At 42.6% G+C, this 26071-nt stretch overlaps 1 long non-coding RNA gene across 2 annotated transcripts in view; it reads left to right on the plus strand.

The window, feature by feature from the left end:
• Positions 1–1232: 1232 nt before the first annotated feature.
• Positions 1233–26071, plus strand: part of LOC116665994 — a 33769-nt gene continuing 8930 nt past the window's right edge. For both annotated transcript variants that reach the window (XR_004322844.1, XR_004322843.1), the window contains exons 1-2: positions 1233–1660; positions 3523–3640. This is a non-coding gene — a long non-coding RNA (uncharacterized LOC116665994). The remainder of the gene's footprint in view (positions 1661–3522; positions 3641–26071) is intronic.

Below are 26071 nucleotides of genomic sequence, written 5' to 3' on the forward strand. Positions count from 1 at the left end.
ATAAGCTACATTGAAGAGCTCTTCGGGCCTTTGCAGTAGAAGTGATGAGTGAGGCAATAGTCTATTCTGGGGCTGAACTACTGAGTCTCTGACACAGCCCATGAATTTCTCATTTCTGATGACTCAAGAAGACTTTGATACCAGCCTACCAAAGAGAAGCAAAAAGCACCTGCCAGGAGATGCAGCACACAGTTTACACCCTGGGGTTCACTTGGCTCACTGCTGGCAGCTATTATCGGTGGGTGGACCTTGGAGAGAGAAAAGAATGTAATCAGGGTGTTCACAAAGAATCTTACACAAGGAGTGACACGCCTAGCATCTTCAGAGCTTGGATTCTGGACACTAAGCTTGAGACTAGGAATACGCATCAGCCAGCTCTGCCCCTCGGGCTGACAGCCGGGTGAATTCCCAGCTGCGTCACACGGAGGTTTTCTGGGGTATGGATTTTGAAAATACGTTCCTTTGTGCTGTTAGCAATGGATGCTCTGTCTTTACATGTGCCACGGTTCCTTCTCTTGAGCCACTTTGCCCTTTCAAGTCCAAAGATTGCAAATCAAGGACCCCTAAGCACAGACGTCTGTTACCTTAGCTTTGGGGGCAGCTAAGGGTTTGACGCAGAGTTCCTTTAATGCCTGGAGCCAAATTTCAAAATTCTCTCCTACTCTTTGCTGATAGATCTCTCCTGGGGAGCTCTCTCAAGGCTCAGTCGGGATGTTTATAAATCTGCTTAGGCTCCCCTGCCTTGTCACAGATATGCATGGTCAGTCAGAAGTGAAAGCAGAGGGTCCTCTCGTGTTACAGCTCAGTTGTGACAGCAACCTGGATGGGGCGAGAGACCAAGCAGCACTCAGAGTGTTGGAGAACTCACGTTTATTACACCAGCAGGCCCAGAAGAGTTAGCACTCCAAGTTCTGGACCCCATCTGTAGGTTTACACAGGCCTTTATAGGCTGCCAGTTTTACACTTTGCAACATCATATGCAACTAAAGTATAACAGAAGTTGACCAACCAGGAACAAGCTTTGTAGAAATAGACCAATCAGGAGTGAGAGAAATAACCAATCAGGAGTGAGAGTAATAACCAATCAGGAGGGAAGGAAATAACCAATCAGAAGTGAGCTCAGGGAACCAATAGAATTTTAGGGGTAAGTAAGCCGTCTCAGAGGCCAAAAGTGGGCCAGGGAACCGGATGGTTCCCGCTCGAGAGCAGTGGCCCTGCCTGGGGGTCCTGCCTGTCTTTTTAGGGGGCTTCCCGCCTCACTCTCAGGTCTGTGGGGGTCACACATCAGTACCGGGGACGGGCGCTGACCGGCTCAGTCCCTGGCACCTGGAAGCTTTTCCAAGCCCTCGTTTCCCCGCGCGCCGCCTTTCGCAGCCGCCTTCTTACCAGAATTTTCAATCTACCTGAGGTTCGCCTTGTTACTTCAATTAGTGTATTTGTCTTTAAATGCTCTCAACAACAGCCCCACCCCGCAGGAAGCTGCTTCAGGGGAGGAAGGTGAAACGCAGGCAGCCCTGAGCCGGTCCTCCTGGAGGCACTAAGCAGGTGAAGACACTGAGCCGCAATTCTTTAAGAACGGCGTTCGGTTGCTCCCCACGGGTGACGGGTAGGCGTTCTGCCTTCACAGCAGCTGCCACGAGGGCCGTGGAGGTTGGTGGGGGTAAGTTAAAATGCCACAGCTCCCTGTCACCAAAACTAAGCAGTTTCTTTCTTTAGTGAGTGTTCCCCTGGCTGTTAACGTGTTTCTGTAGATCCTAGAGTTAAACCAGTACGACTTCTGATGCACTTGCTGGTTTAATTGTTGCTTCAGTAGAGAGAATTGTTCCCGTTCCCTACTCTGCAACTTTCAGTGACATCGCTCCTCTCATCAGTGTTACAGAATTCTCAAGGCCCTCTCTGTTCTTCGCGTGGCTTTGCCCTAAGTCACGTCTACAGGTTCAGGAATGTTTCATCCCAGGGCGAATAATCCAGGACGAGAGGTGGGGGAAAGCTGGCTGCCCAGTAAGAGGCTGGGCTGAATGGTACACAGGAGGCAAGCCGTAACCTTGCCGAGGAGCCATGTGGACTTCAGGGATAATCGGTATTTTGATGTGGGAATGGTGGCTTCAAGATGAGGTATTTCCCAGATGAGGAAGACCTCGGGCCAAAATAGCAAGAATTTAAAGGCATAGCTATAAAGAACGTTGCTGTTAATAGCGGGGTGTTTTATCTTTTTAAATTAATTCTTATTTTGTGGTTGGCTTTATTCCTTGGATAACTATGTAAGTTTAAAAAGCTAAAGCTCCAAACGTTCTTAGAAACAATGAAAGGATTTAGTAAATTTAAAAATATGTGCAGTAAAAAAAAAAATTTAAGTCATGAGAAGACCAGAATTCTGATCAAATGATGATGCCCAGTGTTCTGGAAAGATGAAAAAGCTTTGAGGAACACGCCCAACTGGAAACACAGTAAAGGGAGCAGCTTCTGGTGTCCCGTTAACGCCTGATTGCCACTTAGAGTCTGAACTACGGTTTTCTTCGGGGAATGCACAGAACTTTTTCTGTCAGCTGTTTGAGTACCAATTAGGACCTTTTTTTATAATTTCCAAAAGTTGTTCTTAGTCACCTGATTAGGAAGATGATGATTGCACTGGGGATAAAATGTGCTGCTCACTGGAGACGCCCCAGGCTCTCCACGCAGACAGCGCCCCAATACTGCAGAAGGTGTGGTCATGGCATCTCTGCGGGGAGAGCAGGTCCCGGGACCACGTCCCTTTGTATATGGACTCAAGAGCCTCTGACCCATCCTGATTGGCATTTCCCTGCACAGCGCTCTGTAGCAAAGACCGGTCAGTCAGGTGAGTGCTTCCTAGTACCAGGGCAAAAAGCAGGACGGAAGGGGTCTCCAGCAGAAGAGGATCCTGGCGCTATGGTTGTGGGCTGACTTTGGGCAGGATGCACGCTGGCCCTGCCTCACTCCGAGCATCCACACCCGTGCTCTAGAGAGTGGAAGTTTGATTTAGGGAGAACGGAGTGGGGTTTCTAGTGGGGTCATATGAGCATATACTGGGCAAAAATTCAAGTAAGATTTTTTTTGCCAGTAAAGAAGGTTCTAGGGGATTCACTGAAGTTACCATGAAACCAAGCACCCTGTACTGTCAGTAAATTTGCTAGTAATTATAATTCAAAGGAGAGAGCAGAATAAAGTGTCTGTTTCTTCCTGCTGTTGTTGGAGATGCAGAGTAGCACTGAGTATCAGTCAGGAAGGAGGTTACTTCTTGTCCTCACCTCGTGGTCAAGATATGAGGAACAGAGAGGATAAAGAGTCAAAAAACAAACCAAAAAGCATGGGTTTCATTTTGAGATGAAGCGAATCGGTTGTGGTGACTGGAGATGCCTGTCAGGTGTTTGTGAGCAGGTACAATCCAGTGGGCTGGAGGCAGAGAAAGGAACACCTGAAGTGAGGGGAAGAGGGGAATTTCTGGAACAGGGAAGGGTATGAACTACTGCAATGAAACAAACATGTGCGTCTTGTTTTTTCAAGGAAAAATGCATCCAGCTGGATCTAGTGAGAACAGAGAGAAAGAAGAGTCCTGAGATGGAAACAGCCATTGGGGGCTCGACTGTGAACGTTATCACCCTCCCTCGCATTCCTGCCAGTAGTAAGTAGCGAAATTTTTTTTTTTGTTTTCTAAAAACAAGCTCTTAGTTCTGCTGATCTTTTCTGTTGCTTTTCTGGTCTCCAGTTCATTTACTTCTGCTCTGATCTCTGTCATTCCTTTCCTTCTGCACACTTTAGGCTGTTTTTCCTCAGTTCCTTGAGGTATGAAGTTAGGTTGTTTACTGATCTTTTTCTTTGTTTCTTTACAGAAAATGTTAATTTGTATTTTAAACTGTAGGGGAAAAAAATATCCAAACTTCTCATTATCAGTAAATGGAAACAAAGCACGAAGCACAGGGTTATGTTCATATCCACAGGAACTTGTCTGGAAATAAGTAACAATATTGTGCTTTTTTTCCAGAATTTTTTCCCGAAACCTATTTAGTTCACCTTGAGAAATGTTTTCTATCGTTCTAACTTGTATTTTGTTGAAAATCTATGTAAGAAATGCTTTGTTGTTGAAAAAATCATAGAGTAAGTTTACTATATGAACGGTTTTGCTGTGCTGATCCGGCCATCAGGTCCGTGCTGGTGGTAGACCTCCAGTACTCTTCTGCCTCGCAAAACTAATCTAAATACCCTTCAGATAACAATTCCTCACCGCCCCCCTGCCCTGCCCCACCCCCACCCCCAGCCGCTGGTACCTGTCGGTGTCGCGATACCATGTACACACACACACTGTCTGCAGAGAGAGCCGATGGCTACTCTGAGGCTTTGTTAAGTTGCACGGTCTTATATAAGCAAAGAAGAACGACAAGGGAAATGGTTAACAGGCAGCATCTGGCTCAGGGTCAGAAGACCCTTTATGTTTTGGTAAATCATGTTCGTGTTGGCACCAGCAGCCTTACAGCTTATCAGGGCGGAACGTGTGAGACACGGCTGCTTCACAACATTCTTCTTGGCCTCAGGCGGCTGTGCCTGTCTTGGGTCGCCCCCCTCTGGGGGTCTCACCCGTCCTCGGCTACCCAGCCTTCTCACCTCTGAGCTGCAGCTTTTCATAACTTGTTTACCATTCCGGCCCAAGGCTCGCTCCTTGGTTCCCACAGTTGGGGGCCTACAGTGTCCACCGTTCTACTTCGTTTTTCTCTGAAATTGGCAGCTTTACATATCACGTGTGTAGGGAGCTCTAAAGTATCTCTTGTCTGGGAATGGCTTGTGTCACTTGCATATCGTGCCCAGTGTCCATCCTTCTTGTTTCCTGTGAAAGGAGTTCACTTTAAACACCGGACGTCATTCCCTTGTGAGTGTGTCTCCTACTTTCCTTACCTGTTCATCTGAAGGCCGACACTTGGGTTGTTTCTGCCTCTTCACCGTTGAACATGAATTTGCGAAATTTTTCCAAGTCTTTTGCTTTTGATTATTTTGCATATGTGCCTAAACTTGTTCATATGGCAGTTGTATTTTCAATTTCTTGAGTATCTGCTGTGCTGTGTTCCATGGTGGCTGCCTCATTTTGTAAGCTTAGCCGCAGTACACGAGGATTTGAATCCCTCCGTGGCTTCATCAACAGTTGCTTTCTGGGTTTTAGTTCAATGTGGTTTTTTTTAATAGTAGCTATGCTGACGTGCTGAAGATGACACTTCATTTGGGTTTTGATTTGCATTTCTCCAAATAAGAGTGATTTTAAGCACATTTTCACATTCTGGTTGGCCATTTATATATCACCTTTAAAGAAATGTCTATTTAACATCTTTGTGGATATGTTAATCAGGTTGTTTTTTGTTAAGTTGTAGGAGTTCTTTATGTATTTTACATTATTTTTTTGGATTGAATCTTGGATTTTATTTATTATTACTATTATTGTTATCATTTAGTGTTTTTTTATTGAAGTACAGTCAGTTACAATGTGTCCATTTCTGGCGTACAGCACAATGTCCCAGCCATGCATATACATATGTATATTCGTTTTCACATTCTTTTTCATTAAAAGTTATTATAAGATATTGAATATAGTTCCCTGTGCTGTACAAAAGAAGTTTGGGAGTTTTATCTATTTTTATATATACTGGCTAACATTTGCAAATCTCAAACTCCCAAATTTATCCCTTCCCACCCCGTTTCCCCCAGTAACCATAAAATTGTTTATTAAGTCTGCGAGTCTGTTTCTGTTTTGTAGATGAGTTCATTAGTGCCCTCTTTTTCCCTTTTTTTAGATTCCACATATGAGTGATATCATACGGTGTTTGTCTTTCTCTGTCTGACTGACTTCGCTTAGAATGACGACCTCCAGGTCCATCCATGTTGCTGCCAGTGGCGTTACTGCATTCTTTTCTGTGGCTGATACGCACTAGTTTTACAGCAGATCTCTGGGACTTACTCACTTGTATAACTGGAACTTTGCATCCATTGAACACCCACTCCCTGGTTCCCCTGCCCCTTAACTTCCACAACCAGCATTCTACTCTCTGCTCCTCTGAATTGGACAGTTTAGAGAGTGCATGATTCTACTTACATACGGTATTTGTCCTTTGGTGACTGGCTTAGTTCATTTAGCAAAATGTCCTCAAGGCTCATCATGTTAGCACATAATAGGATTGCCTTATTTTAGGGCTAAAAAATATTCCATTGCATGTATATACCACATTTTTCTTGGTCCATTCATCTGTCAATGGGCACTTGTGTTGCTTCCACTTCTTGGCTGTTGTGAGCAACGGTGCAGTGAACACAGGAGTGCAGATACCTCTTTGAGACCCGTCATTTTGGATGTATACCCAAAGGTGAGATTGCTGGACCATATGATAGCTCTATTTCTAACTTTTGAGGAAACCCCATACTGCTTTCCATAGTGTCTGCACCCTTCCACATCCCCAGCAACCGTGCAGAAGGGTTCCAGCTTCGCTACAACCCTGCCCACGCCTGTTTTCTTCCTTTTTCACTAATTGCTATCCTGACAGTGTGCGTTGGCATATCGTGCTGGCTTCGAGCTGCATTTCCCTAGTGGTTAGTGCTGAGTGTCTCTTCGTGGGCCTCTTGGCCATCTGCACGTCATCTTTGGGTAAACGGCTAGTCAAGTCCTTTGCCCATTAAAAAAAAAAAATTGAGGTTTTTTTTTTATACTAAATTGTCTGAGTCCTTTATATGTTTTGGGTATTACCCCCTCATCAGATACATTGTTTGAAAATACCTTCTCCCATTATGAAGGCCGCCTTTTCAGTTTGTTGGTGGTTCCCTTCGCTGCTCAAACACTTATAGTCTGATGTAGTCCCGCTTGTCTTTTTTCGCTTGTCTGTGCTTTTGGTGTCATTTTTCAAGAAATCACTGCCAAGACCAACATCTGGAAATATTTTCCCTATGCTTTCTTTCAGGAGCTTTACAATTTCAGGACTTATGTTTAAGTCTTTAATACATTTTAATTTTTTTTTTTTCTGATATGGTGTAAGGCAAATAGACTGCTACCTTAAAAAGAAAGGGGGAAAAAAAATCTAAAACATACAGCTCTGGGCTTGGGGCAGAGAGCTAACAGATGAGCCTGAAGGGCCTTGAGGAAGCTTTCAACAGAGCTTTCAGTGGAAGCTTAAATGCATGTTAGGAACCTTATCAGAGGGTGGAGGGGAAGAATCACTTGCTGTATATGGTGGAAAGTTTAGCAGGATGGTTGCCTGAAGTCGCGTGTAAAGCAGAAAATGCACATTATGAATTTGAAGCTGAGGATATTTCTGGTAGAATAAAGATGTAACCTCGGTTTCTTCTGCTTGTAATGAGAGGTTAGGACAGAAACATGAGCTAAATGATAAACTGTTAAGTCTCTGAGAATTCTAGAGGAATTATGACGATCAGGATAGGCTTTTTTGACCATAGAGGGTACCCATGAGAAGGCTTTAGGGAAAGATCAAATCAGGGGTGTGACTGTGAAAGTCCTTCCTGAATCTTCAGAGCGAGCTCAGGGCAGGCCACGGGCCCTCTGAAGCAGCAGCAGGTGTGTTAAGCATCCCAGGGACACACCTGCCGTTTCAAGTCTTCTGTTTAAGCCTACAACCCTCTTTTCTAATCTTGAGGACTGCTGTCCCACAGCAGCCTCAGCGAGGAGAGAGGCGCTTATCTCTAAGATGTGTGGACACGGCTTTTGTGTAATATAATGGCTTATAAACGGGTACACCAGTAACCCACAAGGCTGAAAAAAAAATCAACAGATGCAATATGGAATGAAGGAGGATTTTATACCCCAAGGTTCTGTGAGCGGGTACCTAAGAGCAACTGAGCTGCAAACAAGGAGAAGGTTCATGCAAAAGGAAGGTGATTTGGGGCAGATCTGCGGATCTGCGGCAGGCTTGACTTCAGAACTGCCGTGCCGGCATGAGTCCTGCGTCCTCCCGGCCCAGCCTCTCTTCTCTGAGTGGGAGTGTCTGCTTTGGGTAGCCCGTCCCTGCCTTACTGCCTTATGCTGAGTGTTGGAGATGGGGGGTGGGATTAACTATCCTCCAGCCGATTGGTCCTTGGAGAAGGAGGCTCTGAATCCAACAGCCTCATCCTCACCTGGACCTGATGAATCCTACATTTAAATCTTAAGTATATTTTGAGTCAATTGTTGTATTTGGTGCAGCGCGGGTGTCTACCTTCTTTCCTTTGTATGTGGATATCCAGCTTGTACGGCGTTATTGTGGAAGAGACTGTTTCACCGCTGAGAAGGCCTGGGACCCTCGCTGAATCCACTTGCTTATATGCGGGAGGGTGTATTCTGGGCCCTCTCATCTTCCCCGTTGTCCGGCTTCGTGACAGCACCACACTGTTTGGATAAGTAATTTTTTACAGTAAGTTTTGAAATCAGGGAGTGTGAGGTCTCCAGTTTTGTTCTTTTTGAAGACTGTTTTGAGTATTTATGAGTCACTTGAAATTCCTTACAGGTTTTATGTATGTTCCTATTTCTGCAAAAAATATTGATGGGATTTTGAAAGGATTTCACTGAGTCTGTACATCGCTTGAGTAGTGCTGACATCTCAACAACACTGTCTTCCAGTCCATCAGCACAGCATGTCTTTCCATGTATTTAATTCTCTAATGTTTTTCATCAGTGTTTTCTGGTTTTCAGTGTATTAAGCCTTTTACTTCTTGTTTAGGTTTATTCCTCAGTGTCTCATTCTTTTTGATGGTCTTATAAATGGAAATCTTTTCTTAATTTCCTGTATAGATTGTTTAACCAAAATCTTTAAAAAGTTTTATTGCTTCATTAATTTATAAAAGGCATCTGGCTATTTCAAGTCCCCCTGTGTTATAGATCCAGGATTCCAAAGCCTAGAGAAGGCCAGCATCCCCATTTTCCTTTCTCTTCCTTTCCTTGCATTCTGCCTCCCCTGGCTGAGGCTCTGCACGTCAGCAGGAAAAACCAGGTTGCTCCGATCCTTGCTGGGGAGCAGGGAAGACTCAACTGCCAAAGATCTTTCTATTTTCTTAATGTAGGCATTTATCACCCTAAACTTTCCACTTAGAACAACTTTTGCTGAATTCCGCAACTTTTCGTGTGTTCTGACTGCATTTACGTTTGCCTCAAGATATTTTTTGATTTTCCTTTTGATTTATCGTTTACCCCATTGGTTATCCAGGAGTGTGATGTTTGATTTGCACACATGTATGAATTCTCCAGCTTTCCCGTTGCTGATTGCTAATCTCCCATCATTGTGGTCAGAAATGATACTCGATAGCAATCCTGTAAGTCTTGTTACAATCGTGTAAATCTGTTAGGTCTGCTTTGGGACCTGACACAGGATCTCCCCTGGTGAATGTTCAGTATTTGGTGCCCAAGAAGAATGTGTACTCTGCTGCTGTTGGGTGGCATGATCAGGATATGTCTGCCAAGTCCAGTTGGTCTAAATGCAGCTCAAGATCAAGGTTTCCTTACTGATTTTCTGTCTGAACTGATCTGTCTGTAATTGAAAGAAGCAGTAGTGCTCATATTTTTATGTAAGTTGACGGGAAAGGGCCCTTCTATCCTTGTTTTATTTTAACCTGAGGCAGCAGGTGGAGAGAGGAAAAATTAGTGCTAGAACACAGAATACTGCAAGTGGCAGAATACAGCTGATCTGCGCCTTCCATATAAATACACGTTACTATTCTCTCTCCATACCCCTGGCAGGGGCAGCTAATCCACACAAAGAAAGATACGGCACCGGCCAGAACGATAATTTCTACCATCACTCAGAGAGAGGAAACTCTTCCAGCCGTTGATAAACGATTAACATGAAGCCTACCTTCGTTTTCCGCACTAGCCTTATGAACTGTGTTCTGTTTTAACGCAACATTCACTGTTTAAGTGAGAAAACAGACACACGGAGCAGTAAAAATCCCCCAGGTGAGACTAAGCAAGTAAGTGAGCGAGCCTGACACGAAATCAGAGCAAATGAGAAGGGTGGTTGCGTCACAAAACAAGAGCTTTCTGAGTGCAGAGGATGGAATCTTATTCTGCTCATCAACCCCTAACCCAAGGCCCTACTGTTACTCCCAGATCACACAGAAGGGAGCAAGGTCATCAGAGGTCAGTGTGGGTTCTACCCTCCAGCCCCGTCAGTCACCGTGAATGTGTGGGGTGACCCTAAAGCTAGTGAGGAGCCATCGAGCCTGCTGCTCTCTGTGTCACCTACAGAGTGGTTTCCTATGGTGGGCCCGGCGTTCCGGAAGAACAAAAATTTGGTAATTCTGGGCTATTTTTAATTTTTTAAATTACTACTTTCGATATAAACTCTGGGCTTTAAATTTTTTTATTTCAAAATTTATTATTTTAATATAATTTACCTTTCCCTTCTCCACCTGATAATGGCTTCTGAATAATATGGTAATAATTAAAATAATTACCTTTGGAAGACTTCACACGTTTTACCACAATAAGCGAATTCTTGTGTTGTATGACACAGAACCTTCTTTTTCATTCCTATAATGTGCTGCCCATTTGTGCTACAGTTGGTTTTGAGCTCAAGCACCTAGTTTTGTTCTTATTTATAAAATCCGGAACCAAGTAATGAGTCAGACAAAACACAGACGCTCAAAAACTAATGGATAGGTAAAGCAATTTTCTATGCATTGGGTCTAATGATTGAGGTGTTTTATTTTATTAGCTTGATTGAGGTTTAGTTGACTAATAAAGTTCACATATCAAAGTTGTAAAACATGATGTTTATGTTTTCATGTGAACTGAGACAAGCTGGAGACCACTTTGAAAAATCTCTCAATTAACTGACTTCTCAACAAGTTAACATCTGTGGAATTATTAATAATTACAATTACTTCGCCACTAGGGGTTTTTTTTTTATAATGAATAGAATATCTGAGGACATTTTAGACATTCGCATATTCAAAGGGTGACCGATTTTATGGTAGGTTTTCTGTTTACTGTCACTCTAATGTTCAATGTTGAGAGTTCTCAAAAGTTTAAAATTTATTCTCCTAAATTTTAATTAGTTTGATAACCTTATAATTTGTGTATTATTTTGAATTTCCGTTTCACTTTCTTAATGTGTTATAATGGCAGGAAGAATAATAATGAACTATAAAGATGATATGGTGTATTCTTTGTCTCCTTTTATTTATTTACAAAGTACGTATTTATTTAACACCCGTGATGTGTCACCCGTATTTCTGACCAAGACAGGCACAGTCCCTAACATTTTTCTGAGGAGTCAGAACATGAAAGTAAAAAGAAATTAGTACAAAGTAATAATGGTAAAATGTGATTGGCATCAGTGACATGTTCTCCAAGTTAAGCCCCTCCTGTGGAATGTGACAGTGCCTCCCTCTTCAGGAAAAGAAAAGGCCCAGGGTCCTTGTTTGAGGGCCTGTCCCTAAGAAGAGTCCTCGTGCCTGCGCTGGGCCACTCTGAAGCCCTGTTGATGTCTTTTCAGAACGATGAACCAAGACCCACAGGGGAAGTGACTCTGAAAACCATATTTCTGTTACAGATTGCGGTTGGGGCTCTGGCCAACGGCATCCTCTTTTTCCATAGCGTCTCCCCAGTCTTGCTTGGACGAAAGCTAAGGCCCACACACACGATTCTCATCCACATGGCTGTGGCCAACTCCCTGGTTCTTCTTTCCACTGGAATTCCCCACACAATGGCAACTTTCATCTCAAGGCAATTCCTACCCAGTCTTGGGCGTAAACTTGTGCATTACGTCCACCAAACGGCTCACAGAATCACCCTGCACTCCACCTGTGTCCTGAGTGCCTACTGGCTTATCGCTCTCATCCCCCGGAGAGCGGAGTGGACGATGCCCAGAGGAAGCGCCCCCAGAGTCACTGGCTCTTCCTGTTACATCTGCTGGATATTTAGTGTCTTGATTAGTATATGTGTCCCTGAGAAAATCACTAGCCTACAGGACATGCACAGCTATGTGGACACGCAAGGCAGGTGGTTCTGCTCAACGTCGATCCTGACACAGGCTTTGTCTTCTTGTGGCCAATCTCTGATGCCATGTTCATTAGCTTCGTGGTCTGGTGTGGTGGCTCCACGGTGCTCCTCCTGCTCAGACACCACCGGAGAGTGCAGCACAGCCACACCCCCAACAGGTATCACACATGCCCTCCGGAGACCAGAGCCGCCCACACCGTCCTGATGCTGACGGTCACTTTTGTCATCTTCCACGTGCTGGATTCTGTTTTCGCTTTTTATGTCATTGCTTTAGTGGACACTCATCTGTGGTTGATGCAAACCTCTCATATTTTGGCTTCATGTTTTCCTACTATTTCCCCCTTCCTGCTGATTCTTCAGGATCCTAGAGTTCTTCGCTCCTGCCCTTGAATTGCTGAAAATGACTGAGAATCTAAATACATGGAGTCAGCTACAATAATAGCCATAATTATACTGTTCAGTAGTTCTTCACTGAAAACCAGATTTTTGACACAAACCCATGATGATGATCTTTTTCACTTTTTAAACTGACATATAAAATTGTTTAAGGTGTACAGCGTGTGTTGTTTGACACATTTATATATTGCAATACGAGCGCCACCATCGCATTAGCTAGTAACTGTCACATTACATACATTGTTGAAATGGCAGGGCTTCCTTCTTTCTCCTGGCTGAATAATATTCATATATACGTGCGTATATGCCGCTCTTCTTTATCCATTCATCTGTTGATGGATATTTAGTTTCCACATTTTGCCTGTTGTGAATAATACTGCAGTTAACATGGAGTGCAGGTAACTGTTCGGCCTCCTGTGTTATATATACACCCGGTAATGGACTACTGGATCATACGGTGGTTCTATTTTTTAATCTGGGGGGAACCTCCATATTGTTTTGGATAGTGCTAGACCAATAATGTTCCCACCAACGGTGTATGAGGGTTCCCTTTACCCCACACCCTCACCAACCCTGATCTCTTGTCTTTATGACGGCCATTCTGACAGAGTACATCGCTGTGGTTTTGATTTGTGTTTCCCTAATTAGTGATGTTGAGCATTTTTCACAGGCACCTGTTGGCTACTTGGTTGTCTTCTTTGGGGAAAACGTCTATTCAGCTCCTCTGTCCATTTTTTTATTCAAATTGTGGGGATTTTGTTATTGAGTTGCGTGAATTCTATTTATTTTGGCTATTAGCCCCTTATTTGATACATGGTTTACAAATATTTTCTCCCTTTCTGTAAGTTGCCTTTTCATATTGTTTCCTTGGCTGTTACAGCTTTTAAGTTTGACATGGTCCCTCTTGTTGAGTTTTGCGTCTGTTGCGTTTGGTGTCATGTTCAAAACCTCATTGCCAAGACCAGTGTTGAGCTTCTCCCCTGTTTTCTTCTAGGAGTTTTGTGGTCTCGGGTCTTACGCTTAAGGCTTTAATCATTTTTAGTTCGTTGTTGTGATTAGTGTAAGATAAGGGTCCGGTTTCATTCTTCTGCACGTTTGTCCAGTTTTCCAGCATCATTTGTCGGAGAGGCTGTCCTTTCCTCAGTGAGTGTTCTTGGCTCCCTTGTCAAATATTACCTGACCATGTGCGTGTGATTTTATTCACAGGCCCTGTACGCTGCACGGTTGGTCAGTGTGTCTGCGTTTTGGCAGCACCATGCTGCCAACGTTCCTGTTGCTTTCGGGCCATCAGATCAGGAGCTGTGAGGCTTCTGCCTTTGTTCTCCTTTCTCATGATTGCTTTGACCGTTTGATGTCTTTTGTGTTCCATACAAATTTTAGGAATGTTTTTTCTATTTCTGTGACAGATGCCATTGAAATGCTTTTACCTTTTTTTTTTAATTGAAGTTTAGTTTCCAATGTTGTGGCAATTTCTGGTGGACAGCACAATGTTTCAGTCATCCATATACATGCGTACATTCCCTTTCACGTCCTTTTTCTTTATAGGCAACTACAGGATACTGAATATAGTTCCATGTGCGATACGGTATGAACTTGTTGTTTATAGATTTTATATGTATGTTAGTATTGGCAAGTCTCAAACTCCCTATTATCCCTTCACACCCCCTTCCCCACCTGGTTACCGTAAGTTTGGTTTCTGTGTCTGTGAGTCTGTTTCTGCTTTGTAAATAAGTTCACATGTCTTTTTCTTAGATTCTACATAGAAGTGATATCATATGATATTTTTCTTTCTCTTTCTGTCTTACTTCACTTGGATGGACCTGGAGATTGTCATTCTATGTTGCTGCAAATGGCATTATTGTATTCTTTTTTATCACTGAGTAGTATTCCATTGTATAACTATACCACAGCTTCTTTATCCAGTCATCTGTCCATGGACATTTAGGTTGCTTCTATGTCTTGGCTGCTGTAAATAGTGCTGCTATGAACACTGGGGTGCATGTATCTTTTCAAATTAGAGTTCCCTCCAGTTATAATGCCCAGGAGTGGGATTGCTGGATCATATGGTAAGTCTATTTTTAGTCTTTTGAGGAACCTCCATACTGTTTTCCACAGTGGCTGCACCAAACTGCATCCCCACCAGCAGTGAAGGAGGGGTCCCTTGTCTCCACATCCCCTCCAGGATTTATCACTTGTGGACATTTTAATAATGACCATTCTGACTGGAGTGAGGTGATACCTGACTGCAGTTTTGATTTGCATTTCTCTGATAATTAGTGATACTGAGCATTTTTTCATGTGCCTGTTGGCCATTTGTGTGTCTTCATTGGACAATTGCTTGTTTATGTCTTCTGCCCACTTTTGGATTGGGTTGTTTGTGTTTTTGTTATTAAATTGTAAGAGCTGTTTGTAGATTCTGGAGATTAAGCCTTTGTCAGTCTCATCATTTGCAAGTATTTTCTCCCAGTCCGTGGGTTGTGTTTTTGTTTTGTCTACGGTTTCCTTTGCTGTGATGCCATTGAAGTTTTGATAAGGATTATGTTGAATTTCTAGATGAGTTCAGGCAATATGGACACTTTAACAACATTCTCCAGTCCATGAACATGAGACATTTTTTCACTTACCCATGTCTTCTTACATCAAGTTCTTATAATTCTCATTGTATAGATCTTTAATTCCCTTAGGTAAATGTAGTCCCAAGTATTTCATTATTTTTGATGCTATCGTGGATAGGATAGTTTGCTTTTCAGACATTTCGGTGTTAGTGTGTAGAAATGCAGACGTGACTAATGCTATATACTGATTTTTGCATCCTGCAACTTTACTGAATTTGTTGATTAGTACTAACAGTTTTTTCGCTGAGTCTTTAGGATTTTCTCTGTATGAAATTCTGTCCTGCCTAATTGTTCCAGCTGGGACTTTGATGAATAAGAGTGATGAGGTAGGCCCGTGCCCACCTCAGCCATGCCCATGCACTGGCCAGGAGCCCCGTATGGCTGGACTCCTGCTCCAGGCTCCCTTACCCGCCCCACCCCCACCAGTATTTGCTTGAAGTTCTGCCCTCAGCAAACATTAGGCCCCCAGCACTCTGTTTATCATGCCCAGTGCCTCGATGGCCAACTGGTCAGTGAAGCCCTTGGGAGAGCAATATAGTTGACCCACAAGTTGGACTAGTGCCGTTTTTGTCATCTGGTGAATTTCTGAGTCTGGTTATTGGGTAACCTTGGAGCTGCACAGACAGAAACTAGCTCTCGTCACCCAACTAGCACTGGACACAAATTTCTTTCTCATAATTCAGCCAAGTCCTCATCATGCAGTGATGTGAGTCACAAACTTGACCCTCACCCCCACAAAACACCTGGTCCATCAGAGAAAGACAAAACACACAACTGGTTGACCCCCTTGGGTGCTCACACCCACCTAGTACCAGATCTGAAGTCCCCACACATAACAAGAAAATGTCAATGTCACACAAAGATCAGAGGCCTACACCCAAATGTCACCTCCCCACGTCTGGTCAACGTGTGTGTGCGCACACACATACACACACACACACACACACACAGAATGGAATACCACTCTGCCACAAAAAAGAACAAAACTTTGCCATTTGCAGCAACGTGGATGGACTTAGAGGGCTAAGTGAGATAAGTCTGACAGAGAAAGATAAATTTTATATGACATCACATATATGTGGACTCTGAAAATACATGACAAACTAGTGAATATAACAAAATAGAAGCAGACTCACAGATATTGAGAACAAAGGTGACCAGTGGGGAGGCGAGGAGGGACAATATAGAGGTAGGGGAGTGGAGGTACAAACTACGGGTGTAAGACAGGCTCAAGCATGTATTGTCCAACACGGGGAATGTAGCCAATATTTTGTAATAACTGTAAATGGAAGGTTACCCTTAAAGATTGTACAAAAATTTTTAATTAAAATATTAATTAAGAAATGAATAATTTTCAATGGACACAATAATTGCAAAGAAATCACTTCTATCATGCTCATTTAAAGAAAACTTGCTAATGCCATTTGACTATATTCATATCTTTAATTAGTTTTAATAGTTTGAAAACATTTTCTCCCATCCACTGAACATGACATTAAACAGTAGGACTGATCTTTTTTTTTTTCTTCAAGTCAGCACTTCTCAAGTGTTGGTATAATAGCAAAGAGGATTATCCAAAATTATCTGAAAAGAATGTAAAATGCTTTTCTCCTTACTAGCTACATAATTACGCAGCTTGAAATTATCCATCAACTTCGACCAAAATAAAATACCACATTATTTTAAACGTGAAGTCGATAGGAGGACCCAGATGTCTTCTGTTAGCCATATTTAAAGAGATACGTAAAAGGGCAAAACAATGGCATCTCCTCTAATATTTTAATTTTTTTTAATTGAAGTGTAATCAGTTTCCAGTGTTGTGTCAGCTTCTGGTGCACAGCATCATGTTTCAGCCATACACATACATACGTGTATCCCTTTTCATAGTCTTTTTCATTATAGGCTATTACAAGGTGTTGAATAGAGTTCCCTGTGCTGCACAGAAGGACCTTGTTGTTTATCTATTTTATATGTAGTAGTTAGTATCTGCAAATCCCAAACTCCTAGTTTATCCCTCCCCTCCCCTTCCTCCCCTGGGAACCATAAGTTTACTTCCTAAGTCTATGAGGCTTTTTTTAAAAAATAGTTATTTCACATGAAATATCTTATTTTTTTAATTTTATTTATTTATTTTTAACATTTTTTATTGATTTATAATCATTTTACAACTTTGTGTCAAATATTTGTTAAAATATAATGGGTTTTAAATTGTTACAGACATACATAGCTTTTGAAATACTTCTCAGATTTAATTTCAGTATGGTAAATATGGATAATGGTGAGACAGAAACAGAAGGTCTTCGGGCTTCTCAGTTGCTTTTTAAGAAGATCAAGTCTTCCCGAGACAAAGTTTAAGAACCATTATTTTAGGGAAAAATGCAGAAAATTTGAACTGTTATACAATGATCATGTTATTTATAATTCTTGTGTCTTTACTAGATATAATTGACACAATATTAGTCACAGGTGTCCAGCATAACAATTCGGTTTGTGCGTATATATTACAGAGTAGTAATAAGTCTAGTTAACATCCATCACCACACAGTTAACAGATTTCTCCTTGTGATGAGAAACTTTTAAGATTTGCTCATGTAGCAACGTTCAAATATGCGATATAGTATAATCAACTATAGTAACCAGGCTGCACACCATATCCCCAAAATTATTTATTTTACGATTGGAAATTTGTACCTTTTGACCACTTCCATGTATTTCACACACCCCTAACCCCTGCCTCTGGCAAACACCAGTCTGCTAAACCTCTTTTTTTATAAGCTTGTCTTTGTTTGTTTTGAGGTTCCACATGTGAGATCATATATTTGTCTTTATGTCTTTCTCTGTTTGGCATATTTTACCTACCATAGTGCCCTCAACCACCATCCATGTGGTCGCAAATGGAGATAGCTGTTTATGGCTGAAAAATATTTTATCATATGTATATATGCCACACCATCCTTATCCATTGACTATTGATAGACACAGATTTCCTCCATATCTTGGCTGTTTAAATAAAGCAGCAGCGAACATAGGCTGCATGTATCTTTTCAAGTTACTGTTTCCATTTTCTTCAGATAAGTACAAAAAAGTAGAATTGCAGGATCATATGGCAGTTCTATTTTTTTAAATAAAGTTAAGTTACTTTACAATATTAATGTTTCTGGTGTACAGCAGCACAGTGATTGAATATTTTCATAGATTATACTCAATGTAATGTTATTACAAAATAATGCCTATATCTGTCTGTGTTGTATGATATATCCTGGATGCTTACCTATTTTATACATAGGATTTTGTATCTCTTTATCCATAACCTTATGCTGTTCCTCCTCCCTTCCCTCTGGTAACCACTAGTTTGTTTCCTATAGCTGTGAATCTGTTTCTTTTGTTTGTTTGTTATATACATTCATTTTATTTTTTACATTCCACGATAAATGATGACATACAGTATTTGTCTTTCTCTGTCTGACTTATTTCACTAAGCATAGTACTCTGTAGGTCCATTCGCATTGTTGCAAGTAGCAGAACCTCATTCTTTTTCATGGCTGAGTAATATTCCATTGTACATATATACCACATCTTTTTTATCCATCCGTTGATGGACTCTTGGGTTGCTTTCATATGTTGGCTATTGTAAATAATTATGCTTTGAATATTGGGGTGAATTTATCTTTTTAAATTCATGGGTTTTTTTCCCTTTGGACTTCCCTCCAGCAGTGGAATTGATAAATTATATGGTAGCTCTATTTTAAGTTTTTTGCGGAAACACCATACTGTTTTCCATAGTGACTGCACTAATTTAAGTTCCCACCAACAGTAAACAACAGTTCCCTTTTCTCAACTTCCTCACCAACATTTACTTACAGACATTTTGATGATATCACCTCACACCTGTCAGAATGGCTATCTCATTGTGGTTTTGATCTGCATTTCTCTAATGATTAGCAATATTGAGATCTTTTTATGTGCCTGTTGGCCATCTGTATGTTTTCTTTGGAAAAATACCTATTCAGGTCTTCTGACCATTTTTCGATCAGGTTATTTGCTTTTTTGATATTGAGTTGTATGAGCTCTTTATATATTTTGGATATTAACCAATTATCAGACATATTACTTGCAAATATTTTCTCCCATTCATTAGGTTGCTTTTTTGTTTTCTCATTGGTTTCCTTTGCTATGCAAAAGCTTTTAATTATATCCAATTTGCTTATTTAATTTTTATTTATTTTGCCTTAGGAGAAATATCCCAAAAAATGTTGCTACAATTTGTGTCAAAGAACATTCAGCCTATGTTCTCTTTTAGGCATTTTATGCATTCAGGTTTTACATTTAGGTCTTTAATCCATTTTGAGTTAATTTTTGTATGTGATGTGAGAAAATGTTCTAATCTCATTATTTTATATGCAGCTGTCCATTTTTCCCAGCAAACTGATGGAAGAGACTATCATTTTTTGTAGATATATATTTTATTGAAGTATAGTCAGTTTACAATGTTGTGACAATTTCTGCTGTACAGCATGATGCTTCAGTCATGCATGAACACACATATATTCATTTTCATATTTTTTACCATACTACAAGATCTTAAATATATTTCCCTTTGCTATACAGTATAAACTTGTTGTTTATATATTTTATATGTTTCATATATACATTTGAAGATAGTGTCTGCAGATCTCAAACTCCCAACTTATCCCTTCCTAACTTCTTTCCACTCCTCCTCAGTAACCAGAAGTTTATTTTCTATGTCTGTGATTCTGTTTCTATTTTGTAAGTAAGTTTACTTGTCTTTTTTTTTTCTTTGATTCCACAGGTGATATCATATGGTATTTTTCTCTCTTTCTGGATTTCTTCACTAAGAATGACAGTCTCCAGGCCCATCCATGTTGTTGCCAATGGCATTATTTTATTCTTTTTATGGCTGAGTAGTATTCCATTGTATAAATATACCACAGCTTCTTTATCCAGTCATCTGTGGATGGACATTTAGGTTGTCTCCATGTCTTGGCTGTTGTATATAGTGCTGCTATGAACATTGGGGTTCGTGTATCTTAAAATTAGAGTTCCTTCTGGATATATGTCCAGGAGTAGAATTGCTGGATCATATGGTAGCTCTATTTTTAGTTTCTTGAGGAATCTCCATACTGTTTTCCACAGTGGCTGCACCAAACTGCATTCCCACCAACAGTGTAGGAGGGCTCCCTTTTCTCCACACCCTCTCCAGAATTTATCAATCATGGACTTTTGAATGATGGCCATTCTGACTGGTGTGAGGTGATACCTCATTGTAGTTTTGAGTTGCATTTCTCTGATAATTAGCGATATTGAGCATTTTTTCATGTGCCAATTAGCCATTTGTATGTCTTTGTCAGAGAATTTCTAGTTTAGGTCTTCTGGCCACTTTTGGTTTGAGCTGTTTGTTTTTTTTATTATTAAGTTGTATGAGCTGTTTATATATTCTGGAAATTAAGTCCTTGTCAATCTCATCTTTTGCAAATATTTTCTTCCATCCCATAGATTGTCATTTTGTTTGCTTAAGTTTATTCTTACATATTTTATTCTTTTTTACCATTTTTTATTGATTTATAATCATTTTACAATGTTGTGTCAAATTCCAGTGTAGAGCACAATTTTTCAATTATACATGAACATATATATATTCATTGTCAATTTTTTTCTCTGTGAGCTACCGTAAGATCTTGTATATATTTCCCTATGCTATGCAGTATAATCTTGTTTATCTATTCTACAATTTTGAATATTTTATTCTTTTTGATGTGATTTTAAATGGGTTTTTTTTTTTTTTTTGCTTTCTCTTTCTGATAGGTCATTAGTAGTGTATGGAAAAGCAGCAGATTTCTGTATACTAATTTAGCATCCTACAACTTTACTAAAGTCATTTATTCTAGTAGTTTTTTGTGGAGACATTAGGGTTTTCTATATATAATATCATATCTACAAATAGTGACAGCTTTACTTCTTCTCTTCCAAAATGGATGCCTTTTACTTCTTTTTCTTGTCTCGTTGCTGTGGCTAGTACTTCCAATACCATGTTAAATAGAAGTGGTGAGAGTGGGCACTCACGTCTTGCTTCTGAATTTAGGGAAAGGGCTTTCAGCAGCAGATGTGTAACAGCAAGAAAAAAAGTAAAAACTCCAAATGTCTTTTCATAAATAAATAGCTAAACAGTGGTGCATCTATACTGTGCTATATGACTCAGCAATAAAAAGGGTGAAAAATGGATACGTGTGAAAATGTGGATGTATCTCAAGGGTAATATGTTGAGTGAAGAAAAATACTGTCAAAAGGTGACATCCTATATGATTCCATTCATAAAAAATTCAAAAAAATGACAAAATTGTAAGTGTGTTGAACAGATTAGTGATTGCTTGGAGATAAGGATAGGGCTTGGAGAGGTGTGGGTACGGCTGCAAAGATGCAGGATAAGGGAGATGTTTGTTGTGACGGAATAGTTCTACACCTTGATTGTAGTACCATTACATGAATCTACGTACGTAATAAAGTTGTGTAGAAACATACAGGCTAGTCTGTGTACGCTGATTAAATTTGATAAGACCTATGGATTTGGGGGATGTTTCCTGGTCTTGATATTGTACTGGAGCTGTGAGGATGCAGTCACTGGGAGAAAGTAGGTGACGGGTATACATGGACTCTCTGTGCTTTTTTTTTTATAACTTCCTGTGAATGTGTAATTATTCCAAAATAAGCGGTTACAACAGTAAAGATAATCTAGAGCATCTAAGTATCCAAGACCTCTGGGGGCCACTGATGCTCTGGGTTCCCTGGTACCTTGACAGGAGGAATCACTATGCAGAGGAAGAGAAGATGGGCAGTGTATCTTCTTTCTGTGGGGAGAGGAATAGAAAAGGAGTTTATTAGGGTACCCTGCCATAGACAACAGCAGGTGAGAGGCTAACGTGTGAGCAACGAGGGCCGGTTGTTGGGGTGTTTTATAAGGTCGGGTCACAAGGTGGCTGAGCAGCTGTGTGCAAGTCTCTGATTGGTTGGTTTAGGGTCCATGAAGGGTGTTGGGGTTTATGACTCTGATAAGGTGGCTGAAACAGGGCAGCCTGAGCTGTTGTGAGCTTAGGCATTACCTGGGGCTATTAGTTTGTCAGGGGAAACACGCCCAGTAAAGAATGTACTTTATCTGTTGAGGCACCTCAGGCAGACATCTGCGAGCCCAGGAATGGGGGCCATGGGACTTTGGAGGACGTCAGTGGACCCAACATTCCCCCCAACAGATTGGCAGCGACAGATCTTTGGAACAGCGGCGAAGGTCTCTTCTGTGTCTACTTCCTGCTGAACTGTGGGTGCCACGCTGTCCCTGCCTAACCTGCCAGTCTGTCCGGGGTGATGGGGCCCTGACATCCCTGCAGCCTCGAGGTGGGAGTGGGAGGAGAGCCCAGCGGAGTCCAGGGGCTGCGTCAGCAGGATGGTGGCTTGGTTCGTGGCGGCAATCTTGGTAGGAGGGGTGTACCCTAAGTTCTTGGACCTCAAAGAGAGACCATCATTTGTGTAAGAGGAACCCAACACAGAAGTGTGCACCAAGATAAACAGCTGAACCCAGAAAAACGGAAGAAAGCTGAGGATGTCTGAGAAGGCCTTAGCCCTCAGGTATCCAGGGAAAGGCTCTGGAGAACCAGTCAGAGAGTCCTCGCCTAGCGATGCGCTTGCTATGAGCACCGTCATAGCTGACTCACTGGGGACGTGAGCGCTGCGAGCGGGCCCCTCGGGTGGCGTGTTAAGAGCCATGTGGTTTTTGCAGGACAGCTGTCCTTAGCGGTCAAAGCAGACGTCAGCGTGAGTGAGCTGAGTGCTTTTCTAGACAGGAGGAGACGCAAGAATGTGGGCTCATAAAATCTCCTGAACGTATCTAGCTGTGTGAAGGCCTGCTCTGCGCTTTCCCAGAGCACGGAGCGCCTCACCCCTGGTTCCCGCCCTGAAGAGCGGCGACCGCAGCGGCCCGTGACTTAACCGTTGTGGAGACTGATGGCAAGTGCCCTCACGGTCGTAAATTCAACCACGGCTTGGGAGGCGTTGCACGGCCATTTCGCCGCACGGTGCTCGGGGGCTCGCTCCTAGGCCGGTGAGGGGCCCGCTGACAGGCCGCTCGCTGCGCCGCTGTGAGACCAGGCCTTCCTGACGGGAGCGGGAAGCCTCTGGCCCACCTGCCTCACTGGTCTGTTATGGTCCAGGAAAATGTTCCCTCTTGTTGCTTCTTCCCAGGTCTAGGGTCACACTGTTAAAATTACAAATCTCCTCTAGAACCGTCTGTCTGGTCAGCTGCTTCCGGTGGCTTCCTGTTGCTCTGACTTTGCTTGAGTAACATTCATACGTGCGGCCCGGATTAGAGCAGGTATGAATGGGCCAGGCGAGGGAGTCCCACCCAGTAATGTCACTAGGGGCCTGAACAGAGCTATAATTTCTTTTTCCGAGAATAAACTTCCTAAGGGCTACCCATGAGCCCCTTAGAGTGGAGAAGTCCAGCGAGGTAACCCAGAAGTGCTGGACAAAGGCGGTTGACCGTAAACCTAACAGCTGGATTAGCTGTAACTCTGTATAAGATGAAGAAACACATTTAGATTCCTGAGTGGGACCAGACTCACGAGGTTCACGGCGAATCCCTGTGCCCTGGAGTCCCAGACAGTGAGGGAAAGAGGAGTGGGGTCACTTTAAAATCTCTGCCAGACTTTGTGTGGCCAGGGTCACTGTGCCTCTGCATTGGGTTCAGAAAGCAGGGGCCTCTGCTTTCACGTTGTGCGGGAGTGCTGCTCATGTCTGTGTCCCCGCTGGAATGACGTGCCCCCTCTGTCCGGCTTGAATGGTGTGGGTGTTGGAAAATAAGCAATGCATGCTGGGGTTTTGTTTTTTTAACTGTAAATATGGAGTTAGAATAATACTATCAGTGGTAATTTAACATTGAATTTTTTATTTGAAAAAACCATGAAATGTACCTGGGGCCACGCTGTGGCCAGAGAGCGCATGTCCCCCCAAAGACGTGTGTGCTGCCGTGCAATCTCCAGAGGCGACGGCGTTAGGAGCTGGGCCTCTGAGGGTGCTTGGGTCCTGAGGGTGGGGCCTCGTGAACGGGGCTAGAGCCCTTATGAAGGTCCTCAGAGAGCCGCACGGCCCTTCCCACCACGTGAGGTCACAGAAGGCACCAGCCTTGAGTCAGGAAGCGAATCTCACCAGAAAGGGACCATGCTGGCACCTTGATCTTGGATTTCCAGCCTCTAGAACTGTGAGCAATAATTTTCTGTTCTTATAACCCAGCGGTGATGTTTTGTTACAGCAGCAAAAACAGACTAAGACTGGTCAATATGGAAAAGGACTCCAGGTGGTGGTCGTGGCAAAGAGCATGATGAATCAAGGCAATTTCTGGCAAAAGTTTTAGTGATTCAACACTGGGAGCAAAGTGCTTCCACCCTCCCCAACCCTCCCCGTGCCCCTCTGGTCCAGGCTTTATTCCTGCCTCCTGTGTCCATCTTCCTGCAGGCTGAGCTCTCTCAGCAGGGTTTTCTCGTGCTCTTCAGAGGTCTCCACACACCAGCCTGATGACCTCTGTGCTGACCCATGTGAGTCACACACTCCTCTCCTGACTCAGCATCACATTGATTCCTGCTGCTTCGACTCTATGTATGCGTTCTAGTCATTTTATAACAGAAGCTATGAACCCCGAGAAGGTATGAGCAATTGAGTGGAGCAAAAAATGTTCAGGCACCAGAGACACAACTGCCTTACATTTTGTTACATGAAATGAGAGCTGTCACTAGAAAATGTGTTGGAATAAGGCTTCAGTGTTCTCACTCTTTTTTTAAGAATGGTTTGCACCAACTTTTCCAGGTACATGGACACTGCCCTGCCCTTGCTGGTCCCCGCACACCTGTGGGTGAGGGAGAGGCTCATGAGGGAGGCGGGCACTGGGATGTGGTTCCTGGGACGGCACAAGGGCCCTTCCGTGGATTCATGTCTGACTGGCTGCGGTGGTGTCCGTGTGCGACTGTGCGGGGCTGGTGGTCGTGGACTGTGGAGGGGCAGGTGAGTCCCCCTGCGTTTCTGGTTCATGACTGTTGATGTCAGGGAGGCGCCTTGTCTGTGGGGTCGGTCTCTGTGTCCCACAGAATGTCCGCCCAGTAGGTTTGACCACATCACTCACCCCAGTAAACCTTCAGTCCCACAGGAAGGAGACTATGGACCATGTTTGTGGGAGGGGAGCTGCAGGGGGTGAGGGGCCCTGCGTGCATGTAAGAGTCACTGGGAGGGGTGAGGGAGGAGCCCTGATGGGAGTTCTTAGGGGGTCATATGAGGATTTCTGCTCCTGAGTCTCTGCTCCAGGAAGCCTGGCTTCCCTCCACTCACCTGTCTGTCTACCCCATCCTGGTAGCAATGATGGCCTGATCTTCTCTCCTCTCTCTAGCTTTTTTTTATTGACCAACAGTCAGTTACAATGTGTCCATTTCTGGTGTACAGCACAATGTCCCAGTCATGCAGATACATACAGATATTGGTTTTCATATTCTTTTTCATTAAAGGTTACTGCAAGATATTGAATATAGTTCCCTGTGCTGTACCGAAGAAATTTGTTTTTTTAATCTGCTTTTACATATAGTGGTTAACATTTGCAAATCTCAAACTCCCGAATTTACCTCTTCCCACCCCTTTTCCCAGTAACCATAAGACTGCTTACTATGTCTGTGAGTCTGTTTCTGTTTTGTAGATGAGTTCATTAGTGTCCTTTTTTTCTCTTTTATTAGATTCCACATATGAGTGATATATGGTATTTTTCTTTCTCTTTCTGGCTTACTTCACTTAGAATGAAGATCTCTGTGTCCATCCATGTTGCTGCAAATAGCTTTATTTTATTCTTTTTATGGCTGAGTAGTATTCCATTGTATAAATACACCACATCTTCTTTATCCAGTCATCTGTCAGTGGACATTTAGGTTGCTTCCATGTCTTGGCTGTTGTAAATAGAGCTGCTGTGAGCATTGGGGTGCAGGTGTCTTTTCAAATTAGAGTTCCCTCCAATATATGCCCAGGAGTGGGATTGCTGGGTCATTATGGTAAG

This window comes from Camelus ferus, chromosome 9, assembly GCF_009834535.1.
Source record: "Camelus ferus isolate YT-003-E chromosome 9, BCGSAC_Cfer_1.0, whole genome shotgun sequence".
Lineage (NCBI taxonomy): Eukaryota > Metazoa > Chordata > Mammalia > Artiodactyla > Camelidae > Camelus > Camelus ferus.